At 40.6% G+C, this 12,837-nt stretch overlaps 1 protein-coding gene and 1 pseudogene across 1 annotated transcript in view; both read left to right on the forward strand.

Moving 5' to 3' along the window:
• The window catches only part of LOC128659788 (zinc finger protein 585A-like), a 168,798-nt gene that overhangs the window by 153,590 nt on the left and 2,371 nt on the right, over positions 1-12,837 (forward strand). The gene's annotated exons all lie outside the window — the stretch shown is intronic.
• Positions 12,369-12,837, forward strand: part of LOC128659786 (gastrula zinc finger protein XlCGF26.1-like) — a 60,815-nt pseudogene continuing 60,346 nt past the window's right edge.

A 12,837-nucleotide genomic window follows, 5' to 3' on the forward strand; every position in this document is an offset into this window, starting at 1 on the left:
ATAAAGAATCTTCGTATGAGGAGGTTATGGACAGAGTTCAAGCACTTAAATTGGCTAACTCTTTTATTTTAGATGCCGCTTTGCAATTAGCTAGATTAGCGGCGAATAATTCAGGGTTTGCTATCGTGGCGCGCAGAGCACTTTGGCTAAAGTCTTGGTCAGCGGATGTGTCCTCCAAGACCAAATTGCTTAACATCCCTTTCAAGGGTAAAACACTGTTTGGCCCTGACTTGAAAGAGATTATTTCAGACATCACTGGGGGAAAGGGCCACGCCCTTCCTCAGGATAGGTCTTTTAAGGCTAAAAATAAGCCAAATTTTCGTCCCTTTCGCAGAAACGGACCAGCCTCAAATTCTACACCCTCTAAGTCAGAGGGTAATACTTCTCAAACCAAGCCAGCCTGGAGACCGATGCAAGGCTGGAACAAGGGTAAGCAGGCCAAGAAACCTGCCACTGCTACCAAAACAGCATGAAGTGTTGGCCCCCGATCCGGGACCGGATCTGGTGGGGGGCAGACTTTCTCTCTTTGCTCAGGCTTGGGCAAGAGATATTCAGGATCCTTGGGCGCTAGAAATAGTTTCTCAAGGTTATCTCCTGGAATTCAGAGAACTACCCCCAAGGGGAAGGTTCCACAGGTCTCAATTATCTTCGAACCAAATTAAAAGACAGGCATTCTTACATTGTGTAGAAGACCTGTCAAGAATGGGAGTGTTTCATCCTGTTCCATTAGGACAAGGGATGGGGTTTTACTCCAACCTGTTCATAGTTCCCAAAAAAGAGGGAACATTCAGACCAATTTTAGATCTCAAGATTCTAAACAAGTTTCTAAGGGTTTCATCGTTCAAAATGGAAACCATTCGAACGATCCTTCCTACCATCCAGGAAGGTCAATTCATGACCACGGTGGATTTAAAGGATGCGTACCTACATATTCCTATCCACAAGGAACATCTTCGGTTCCTAAGGTTCGCCTTTCTGGACAAGCATTACCAGTTTGTGGCACTTCCATTCGGATTAGCCACTGCTCCAAGGATTTTCACAAAGGTACTAGTGTCCCTTCTAGCGGTGCTAAGACCAAGGGGCATTGCAGTAGTACCTTACTTGGACGACATCCTGATTCAAGTGTCGTCTCTGTCAAAAGCAAGGGCTCATACGGACATTGTCCTAGCCTTTCTCAGATCTCACAGGTGGAAAGTGAACATAGAAAAAAGTTCTCTGTCCCCGTCAACAAGAGTTCCCTTCTTGGGAACAATAATAGTTTCCTTAGAAATGAAGTTTTTTCTGACAGAGGCCAGAAAATCAAACTTCTAAGCTCTTGTCAGGTACTTCATTCTGTTCTTCTTCCTTCCATAGCGCAGTGCATGGAAGTAATAGGTTTGATGGTTGCGGCAATGGACATAGTTCCTTTTGCACAAATTCATCTAAGACCATTACAACGGTGCATGCTCAGACAGTGGAATGGGGATTATACAGCCTTGTCTCCAACGATCCAAGTAGATCAAAGGACCAGAGATTCACTCCGTTGGTGGCTGACCCTGGACAACCTGTCGCAGGGAATGAGCTTCCGCAGACCAGAGTGGGTCATTGTCACGACCGACGCCAGTCTGGTGGGCTGGGGCGCGGTCTGGGAACCCCTGAAAGCTCAGGGTCTATGGTCTCGGGAAGAATCTCTTCTCCCGATAAACATTCTGGAACTGAGAGCGATATTCAATGCTCTCAAGGCTTGGCCTCGACTAGCAAAGGCCAAATTCATAAGGTGTCAATCAGACAACATGACGACTGTTGCATATATCAACCATCAGGGGGGAACAAGGAGTTCCCTGGTGATGGAGGAGCATCCGGGGGAGTGGGAACTCCATCCGGAAATCTTTGCCCAAATAACTCAATTATGGGGCATTCCAGACATGGATCTGATGGCCTCTCGTCAGAACTTCAAGGTCCTTTGTTACGGGTCCAACTCCAGGGATCCCAAGGCGACTCTAGTGGATACAATAGTAGCACCTTGGATCTTCAACCTAGCTTATGTATTCCCACCGTTTCCTCTCATTCCCAGGCTGGTAGCCAGGATCAATCAGGAGAGGGCTTCGGTGATCTTGATAGTTCCTGCGTGGCCACGCAGGACTTGGTATGCAGACCTGGTGACTATGTCATCGGCTCCACTATGGAAGCTACCTTTGAGACAGGACCTTCTTGTTCAGGGTCCATTCGAACATCCGAATCTGGTTTCCCTCCAACTGACTGCTTGGAGATTGAACGCTTGATTCTATCAAAGCGTGGGTTTTCAGATTCTGTAATAGCTACTCTTATTCAGGCTAGAAAGCCTGTAACTAGAAAAATTTACCATAAAATATGGAAAAAATATATCTGTTGGTGTGAATCTAAAGGATTCCCATGGAACAAGATAAAAATTCCTAAGATTCTTTCCTTTCTACAAGAAGGTTTGGAGAAAGGATTATCTGCAAGTTCTCTGAAGGGACAGATCTCTGCTTTATCTGTTTTACTTCACAAAAGGCTGGCAGCTGTGCCAGACGTTTAAGTGTTTGTTCAGGCTCTGGTTAGAATCAAGCCTGTTTACAGACCTTTGACTCCTCCCTGGAGTCTTAATCTAGTTCTTTCAGTTCTTCAAGGGGTTCCGTTTGAACCCTTACATTCCGTAGATATTAAGTTATTATCGTGGAAAGTTTTGTTTTTTGGTTGCAATTTCTTCTGCTAGAAGAGTTTCTGAGTTATCTGCTCTGCAGTGTTTTCCGCCCTATCTGGTCCATGCAGATAAGGTGGTTTTGCGTACTGAGCCTGGTTTTCTTCCGAAGGTTGTTTCCAACAAAAATATTAACCAGGAGATAGTTGTACCTTCTTTGTGTCCGAATCCAGTTTCAAAGAAGGAACGTTTGTTACACAATTTGGACGTAGTCCGTGCTCTAAAATTCTATTTAGAGGTTACTGAAGATTTCAGACAAACATCTTCTTCGTTTGTTGTTTATTCTGGTAAAAGGAGAGGTAAAAAAGCAACTTCTACCTCTCTTTCCTTTTGGCTTAAAAGCATTTTCAGATTGGCTTTTGAGACTGCCGGACGGCAGCCTCCTGAAAGTATCACAGCTCACTCCACTAGGGCTGTGGCTTCCACATGGGCCTTCAAGAACGAGGCTCCTGTTGACCAGATATGTAAGGCAGCGACTTGGTCTTCACTGCACTCTTTTGCCAAATTTTACAAATTTTATACTTTTGCTTCTTCGGAGGCTATTTTTGGGAGAAAGGTTTTGCAAGCCGTGGTGCCTTCCGTTTAGGTGACCTGATTTGCTCCCTCCCTTCATCCGTGTCCTAAAGCTTTGGTATTGGTTCCCACAAGTAAGGATGACGCCGTGGACCGGACACACCTATGTTGGAGAAAACAGAATTTATGCTTACCTGATAAATTACTTTCTCCAAAGGTGTGTCCGGTCCACGGCCCGCCCTGGTTTTTTAATCAGGTCTGATGAATTATTTTCTCTAACTACAGTCACCACGTTACCATATGGTTTCTCCTATATATATTTCCTCCTGTCCGTCGGTCGAATGACTGGGGTAGGCGGAGCCTGGGAGGGACTATATGGCCAGCTTTGCTGGGCTCTTTGCCATTTCCTGTTGGGGAGGAGAATATCCCACAAGTAAGGATGACGCCGTGGACCGGACACACCGTTGGAGAAAGTAATTTATCAGGTAAGCATAAATTCTGTTTTTTAACCCCTAATCTGCCGACCGGACATCGCCGCCACTGTAATAAATATATTAACCCCTAAACCGCCGCACTCCCGCCTCACAAACACTAGTTAAATTGTATTAACCTCTAATCTACCGTCCCTAACATCGCCGACACCTACCTACATTTATTAACCCTTAATCTGCCGCACCCAACGTCGTCGCCACTATAATAAATGTATTAATCCCTAAACCTAAATCTAACCCTAACACCCCCCTAACTTAAATATAATTAAAATAGAACTAAATACATTTACTAGTATTATAAAATAATAAATAATATTATTCCTATTTAAAAGTAAATACTTACCTATAAAATAAACCCTAAAATAGCTACAATATAACTAATAGTTACATTGTAGCTATTTTAGGATTTATTTTTATTTTACATGCAACTTTGTATTTATTTTAAATAGGTAGAATAGTTATTAAATAGTTAATAACTATTTAATAACCACCTAGCCAAAATAAAGACAAATTTACCTTTAAAATAAACCCTAACCTAAGTTACAATTACACCTAACACTACACTACAATTAAATTACCTAAACTAACTACAATTAAATACAATTAAATTAAATAAATTAAAGTACGAAAAACAACAAACACTAAATTACGGAAAATAAAAAAACAATTACATTTTTTTTTAAACTAATTACACCTAATCTAATCCCCCTAATAAAATAAAAAAGCCCCCCCAAAAAATAAAATTCCCTACCCTATACTAAATTACAAATAGCCCTTAAAAGGGCATTTTGCGGGGCATTGCCCCAAAGTAATCAGCTCTTTTACCTGTAAAAAAAAAAATACAATACCCCCCAACATTAAAACCCACCACCCACACATTCAACCCTACTCTAAAACCCACCCAATCCCACCTTAATAAAACCTAATACTAACCCCTTGAAGATCACCCTACCTTGAGACGTCGTCACCCAGCCGGGCCGAAGTCCTCCAAGAAGCTGGGCACAAGTGATCCTCCAGATGGCCAGAAGTCTTCATCTGATCTGGGCAGAAGAGGTCCTCCAGAGAGGCAGAAGTCTTCATCCAGGCGGCATCTTCTATCTTCATCCTTCCGGTGCGGAGCGGGGCCATCTTCAATCCAGCCGACACGGAGCATCCTCTTCCAACAAAGTCCACCCGACGAATGACGGTTCCTTTAAATGACGTCATCCAAGATGGCGTCCCTTGAATTCCGATTGGCTGATAGGATTCTATCAGCCAATCGGAATTAAGGTAGGAAAAATCATATGAGCTGATGCAATCAGCCAATAGAATTGAGCTTGCATTCTATTGGCTGATTGGAACAGCCAATAGAATGCAAGCTCAATCCTATTGTCTGTTTGGATCAGCCAATAGGATTGAACTTCAATTCTATTGGCTGATTGTTTTTTGTACTTAAATTTATTTTATTTAATTGTAGTTAGTTTAGGTAATTAATTTAATTATAGTGTAGTGTTAGGTGTAATTGTAACTTAGGCTAGGGTTTATTTTACAGGTACTTTTGTATTTATTTTAACTAGGTAGTTAAACTATTTAATAACTATTGTACCTAGTTAAAAATAAATACAAACTTGCCTTTAAAATAAAAATAAATCCTAAGATAGCTACAATGTAACTATTAGTTATATTGTAGCTAGCTTAGGGTTTATTTTATAGGTAAGTATTTAGTATGAAATAGGAATAATTTATTTAATGATAGTAATATTTATTTAGATTTATTTAAATGATATTTAAGTTAGGGGGTGTTATGGATAGGGTTAGACTTAGGTTTAGGGGTTAATAACTTTTTTATAATGGCACGACGTTGGGGGTGGCAGATTAAGGGTTCATAATTGTAGTTAGGTTGCGGTGACGTTGGGGGCGGCAGATTAGGGATTAATAAATATAATGTAGGTGGCGGCGATGTTGGGGGCAGCATATTAGGGGTTTATAGGTATAATGTAGGTGGCGGCGGTGTCCATAGCGGCAGAATAGGGGTTAATAAGATAATATTGGTGTCGGCGATGTTGGGGGCAGCAGGTTAGAGGTTAATAAGTGTAAGATTAGGGGTGTTTAGACTCTGGGTTCATGTTAGGGTGTTAGGTGTAGACGTAAAATGTATTTTCCCTTAGGAAACAATGGGGCTGCGTTAGGAGCTGAACACTGCTTTTTTGCAGGTATTAGGTTTTTTTTCAGCCGTCTCAGCCCCATTGTTTTCTATGGGGAAATCGTGCACGAGCACGTTTAGCCAGCTCACCGCTACTGTAAGCAGCGCTGGTATAGAGGTGAGATGTGGAGCTAAATTTTGCTCAACGCCGGCTTGCATAAAACTTGTGCGGTGCTAATGAGCCTTTTTTTCTCACCGTTCACTTAAGACAACGCCGGTATTACAAGTTTTATGCAAGCCGGCGTTGAGCAAAATTTAGCTCCACATCTCACCTCTATACCAGCGCTGCTTACAGTAGCGGTGAGCTGGCTAAACGTGCTTGTGCACGATTTCCCCATAGAAAACAATGGGGCTGAGACGGCTGAAAAAAAACCTAATACCTGCAAAAAAGCAGTGTTCAGCTCCTAACGCAGCCCCATTGTTTCCTAAGGGAAAATACATTTTACGTCTACACCTAACACCCTAACATGAACCCCGAGTCTAAACACCCCTAATCTTACACTTATTAACCTCTAACCTGCTGCCCCCAACATCGCCGACACCAATATTATCTTATTAACCCCTATTCTGCCGCTATGGACACCGCCGCCACCTACATTATACCTATAAACCCCTAATATCGCTCTCAGTTCCAAAATGTTTATCGGGAGAAGAGACTGTCAGTATATTTGTCAAAATCTTAGCAGTATTCTCTAAACAATGTGTGAGTATATGGCAGGGAATATATTTAACAATCTTTCTTTAGACTGAATCCACAATCAATATACTTCTACTAAGACAACAAAATTAATATAAATATCTGAATTCTTTATTATTAGTAAATAACTATGAACATCTTGATACATAAATATTTGTAATAATTAGAATATGATAATATCAATATTATATGCGTTAAAACAAAAACTATTTAAAATATGCTATGCAAAGCTCATGCACATTTACTTTAAAACCAACCTTTCATTCAGACTGCATTTAAAATATTACAATGAGATCTAAAATAGCAGCTAACAAACATTCAGCAATATGATTTACAGTGCTAACTTAAACAATAGTACAATATACACTTCTATTAAAAACATCAGAAATTGTATATATTATTTATGTAAAAACCCAATTCTGAGTTATCACTCTATAGACATGATATAGAGATGACATGATATAGTATGCTCTATGTCTCCCACAGTCCTTGCATGCAGGAATTTTTCCCATGGTTCACCTGAAAAATAGAAAATTTATGTTATATATATATATGCACTTCAAATATGGGATTATCAAAATGGTCTTTCAATCTATACTAATTCTGAATGTATTTCCTATATAAATATCCCCTGCAGCAATTATTTATTTAATATAATGTGTTTAATTTCAACATATATATCATGAATCATTTTAAACATACATGGAAAACTGGCATTGTTCCCTTTGCAAAATGTATTTAATTCTATTTGTATCACCTTCCCCCTAGCTGTGTGTCTGCAACACATCTTCCTTTGAAATCACAAAGATTTAGGTGACAAATTCCAGAGGGCCCTTGAACACATTCCTTTCTCTCATCACCAAATGTCTTGGAGTTATAAAACTCTGCATATATAGTCAAATGAGTAGGAAAAAAAATGTTTGTGTGTTTTACACCATAGGAGGTGGTGCTTCAAAATCTATGCTGATTTTCAATTCTGATAAACGTGTATTCACCCAGCTAACCCATTTGGTAGGGGGTGGGGACCCACAGTGGATTAGAAGCTGTGTTCAACAAACTCATGTTCAATTAATCCTGAGGTCTCATCTAACATATACAGTGTATAAAATATGCATATATATATATATATATATATATATATATACATATATATGTATACATATGTAATATTCATCATAATATTCATATACTCTGACAAGACTCTTCCCGAGACCATAAGTCCTGAGCTTTCAGGGAGTCCCAGACCGCACCCTAGCCTAACAGACTGGCATTGGTCGTTACAATGATCCACTCCGGTCTGCGGAAGCATATTCCCTGAGACAGGTGATCCTGAGACAACCACCAGAGAAGAGAATCTCTGGTTTTCTGGTCCAGTTGTATTTGAGGAGACAAATCTGCATAATCTCCATTCCACTGTTTGAGCATGCACAGTTGCAGTGGTCTGAGATGTATTAGAGCAAAAGGGACCACGTCCATTGCCGCTACCATTAATCCGATTACCTCCATGCACTGAGCTACAGATGGCCGAGGAATGGAATGAAGAACTCGGCAAGTAGTTAAAAGCTTTTACTTTCTGACCTCCGTCAGAAATATTTTCATTTCTACCGAGTCTATTAGTGTTCCCAGGAAGGGAACCCTTGTGAGCAGGGACAGAGAACTTTTTTCGATGTTCACCTTCCACCCGTGAGACCTTAGAAAGGCCAGAACAATCTCCGTGTGAGCCTTGGCTCTGGGAAAAGACGACGCCTGTATTAAGATGTCGTCCAGATAAGGTGCTACTGCAATGCCCCGCGGTCTTAGTACCGCCAGAAGGGACCTAGCACTTTTGTGAAAATTCTGGGAGCAGTGGCCAACCCGAAGAGAAGGGCCACGAACTGGTAATGCTTGTCCAGAAAGGCGAACCTTAGGAACTGATGATGATCTTTGTGGATAGGAATATGTAGGTACGCATCCTTTAGATCCACGGTAGTCATATATTGACCTTCCTGGATCATAGGTAAGATTGTTCGAATGGTCTCCATCTTGAATGATGGAACTCTGAGGAATTTGTTTAGAATTTTTAGATCCAGGATTGGCCTGAAAGTTCCTTCCTTTTTGGGAACCACAAACAGGTTTGAGTAAAAACCCAGTCCTTGTTCTGTAATTGGAACTGGATATATCACTCCCATCTTGATTAGATCTTCTACACAGCCTAAGAACGCCTCTTTCTTTGTCTGGTCTGTAGACAGACGAGAAATGTGGAACCTTCCCCTTGGAGGGGAGTCCTTGAATTCTAGAAGATATCCATGAGTAACGATCTCTAATTCCCAGGGATTGGGAACATCTCTTGCCCAAGCCTGAGCGAAGAGAGGGAGTCTGCCCCCTACCAGATCCGGTCCCGGATCGGGGGCTACCCCTTCATGCTGTCTTAGTAGCAGCTGCAGGCTTCTTGGCCTGTTTACCCTTGTTCCAGCCCTGCAAAGGCTTCCAGGTTGCCTTGGGCTGTGAAGCGTTACCCTCTTGCTTTGCGGTTGCAGAGGTTGAAGCAGGACCGCTCCTGAAGTTGTGAAAGGAACGAAAATTAGCTTTGTTTTTAGCCTTAAAAGGCCTATCCTGCGGGAGAGCATGGCCTTTTCCCCGGTGATATCTGACATAATCTCTTTCAACTCAGGCCCGAAAAGGGTCTTTCCCTTGAAAGGGATATTTAGTAATTTTGATTTGGCCGACACATCAGCCGACCATGACTTGAAACTGCTCCCTCTACCTTAGGGACCGTCTGCCACGAGTCCCGCCTGGGGTCAGTAATGGGGAACATTTTCTTAAAAATAGAAGGGGGAACAAAAGGGACACCTGGTCTTTCCCACTCCCTGGTAACAATATCCGCAACCCTTTTAGGGATCGGAAATGCATCAGTGTATACAGGGACCTCTAGGTATTTGTCCATTTTACACAATTTACACAATTTCTCTGGAACCACCATAGGGTTACAATCATCCAGAGTGGATAAAACCTCCCTAAGCAATACGCGGCGGTGTTCTAACTTAAATTTAAATGCTAATGAATCTGAATCTGCCCGTTGAGAAACCTTTCCTGAGTCAGAAATTTCCCTCCCTCAGACATCACATCCCTCGCCCCTACTTCAGAGTGTTGTGAGGGTACGTCAGATAAACCTCCCAAAGCTTCCGACTGCTCATTATCTGTTCTTAAAACAGAGCTATCTCGCTTTGTAGGAAAAACTGGCAGTTTGGATAGAAAGGCCGTAAGGGAATTATCCATAACTGTTGCTATTTGTTGCAATGTAATAGGTGCCAATGCACTAGAGGTACTAGGTATTGCTTGCGCGGGCGTAACTGGTGGTGACACTTGGGGAGAGGAAGGTGGACTATCTTCATTACCTTCCGTCATAGAATCATCTTGGGCTACATTTTTAAGTGACACAATATGATCTTTAAATTGTATAGACACATTAGTGCACTTGGGACACATTTTGAGAGGGGGTTCCACCATGGCTACTGAACACATAGAGCAAGGCTTTTCCTTAGTGTCAGACATGTTAAACAGATTAGTATTATATTCAAGCAGGCTTGGAAAACACTTTAATCAAGTAAAATTACAATTTGAAAAAAACGGTATTGTGCCTTTAAGAAATAAAAAGCGCACACAATTTTACAAATCAGTGAAAAATGAACCAATTCTTCTAAATTTTTCACAGTATGTGCCTAATGCTTCGATATGATTGCACAACAAGTTTCAGCCTGATTAACCCCTTAATGCCCAAACCGGAGCAGCCTAAAGCCCACAACCGGTTAACAAAACTACAGCACCTTGCCACAGCAGTCTGCTGTGGCCCTACCTTCCCTTATGGATTAGTTTAGGGGAAAAAACAGCTTCTGTGAGTCCCTCAAGCAGTCTCTGGACCCTCCACGTGAAGCAGCATGAACTGTCTAAAGAAATGAACTGCGCAACAGAGGCGTGAAATTTGGGCCGCTCCCACTCCTTGAGGCCTTCAAAAATCACACTTAGGTGACTAAATTTATGCCATGTGGATAAAAAACCCCGTAATAAACACACCAAAGGTGTTTAAAAGTGTCTACCAATGAGTATTTGCTGAATAAAATAATCGATTGCCCTGTCACAGTGTCAACCAGCCTATTGAGCCCTGTTAAATAAGCCCTTTTTCTATACTAAGTCTCAGAATATGGCTTACCCTTCCTTCATGGGGATTCTTGTCAGTCTTCTAGCATTATCGTCTCTTGACTAGAAAAAAGGTGACTGAAACATACCTTAATGCAGTTAAGCCTGCAAACTGTTCCCCCCAACTGAAGTTTTCTGGTACTCCTCAGTCCTGTGTGGGAACAGCAGTGGATTTTAGTTACAACATGCTAAAATCGTTTTCCTCTCAGCAGAAATCTTCATCACTTTTCTGCCAGAGAGTAAATAGTACAAACCGGTACCATTTAAAAATAACAAACTTTTGATTGAAGATATAAAACTACAAATCTAACACCACATTCACTTTACCCTCCCGTGGAGAGACTCTACTGCTAGAGCCGGCAAAGAGAATGACTGGGGGGTGGAGCTAGGGGGGGAGCTATATGGACAGCTCTGCTGTGTGCTCTCTTTGCCACTTCCTGTAGGGAATGAGAATATCCCACAAGTAAGGATGAATCCGTGGACTGGATACACCTTGCAAGAGAAATCTTTCTTTTTTTTATATATTTATATGGGACCAGAAAACAACAATATAACCTAAAGTACCTTTGGCATAAAACCTTCTTCTCATCTCCCCCCCCCCTTCTCTCCTCCCCTTCTTTAACTTATTTCCTCTCCTACTTTTCACCCTCTTTAGAAATATCCTTCATTTCTTTATGGTCACACGGCTACGCTGATTATAGTGCCTCTAATTTATGTTATCAGTAGTGACTGTAATTTGTATTTATATTTTACTTTGACTATATTCCACAAATGTTATGTGCTAATGTTATTCATGTTATAAATGTTAAAAAACATTTAATTAAAAAAAAACTGTTTGCTGTTTGTAATTTATTTTCATTATTAAATTGTACACAGCCTTTTAAATGACCTGAGGCACTGGTTCCTACTTAGCATATGCAGGAGATCACATTATATAAACATATGAGTCTGTTATTGGCTGATAGCTGTCACATGGTACAGATGCAGAACTACATTTATCAGAAAACAATCTACTATGACTTTAAAAAGAGAAGTAGGTTTTATGGCATTTTATTTTTATTATAATAATTATATTATCATTCCTTGTAAACAAAAAATCTTTCTTTTCTTAACTCTATCCAAGATAACAATTTAAATGAAAATTTTAGTGCCTATCTTGCCGTGTGATTTAAGACAACCCCGTATTGACCAAGAGAAGTTAAAGGACTGGGGGTGGAGCACATGACAACATTTCTGACAGTGAGAATTAGTAGGAAATACAATACAAATACTGCAGTATCCAATTTAACTTATATTTAAACAACTGATTTTAAACATTTCTTTCAGGAGAAAATATTGTTTCATATAAATGACAGAAAACAAAGATTATAATATATTTGTAAAGTTGTGATAAGACCCCACTTAAATAGATTTTCTACCATTATGTTGTATAGATCTGGGAAGATTCATATTTAAGGGGCAATTATAACACTCACAGAGCTAACTGTACTAAATACTTGTTATGAATTGTTATGTGTGCCTTTAATTATACCATACGTACAGTTAATCAGAACCATTATTTATTATAATCTCTCTAAACCATTTAATATACTTTTTACAGACACGGTCAGAGCACTGGGAGATATCAGATATTGATGTAACTGGAGTGAATAAGGGACCCTTCTTCCTGAGCACAGACATTGGAGCCTGTTATCAGCATGAACTCATATGTGTTAGGTGAGTTAAATAGATATTATGCTGACTTTAATTACTGGGAAAATAGATCACTCATTAAACAAATATAAACTATTATATTTATATCTTCATCTTTTAAGTACATTTGTGTCAGTGACCGTTATAAAGAAGGAGCAACCCCCATTGAGCTGAGAAGGATGGTAAAAAATACTACTCCCCCTCTGTCCGTTTAGACAGACCATGTCCAACAACTGCCTAACCTCACCCCCTGACCTTCAACTCCACCTTCCCCCGTCCTGACCTCGCTCATGGAACATCCATAACTGCACTTATGGCTACCTTGTTCCCATGTGTGTAACACCCACAACTCAGTCATGTAGTTTACTATGATGTAGTAATGTTTACATTC

Source organism: Bombina bombina, chromosome 5 (assembly GCF_027579735.1).
Source record: "Bombina bombina isolate aBomBom1 chromosome 5, aBomBom1.pri, whole genome shotgun sequence".
Taxonomy (NCBI): domain Eukaryota; kingdom Metazoa; phylum Chordata; class Amphibia; order Anura; family Bombinatoridae; genus Bombina; species Bombina bombina.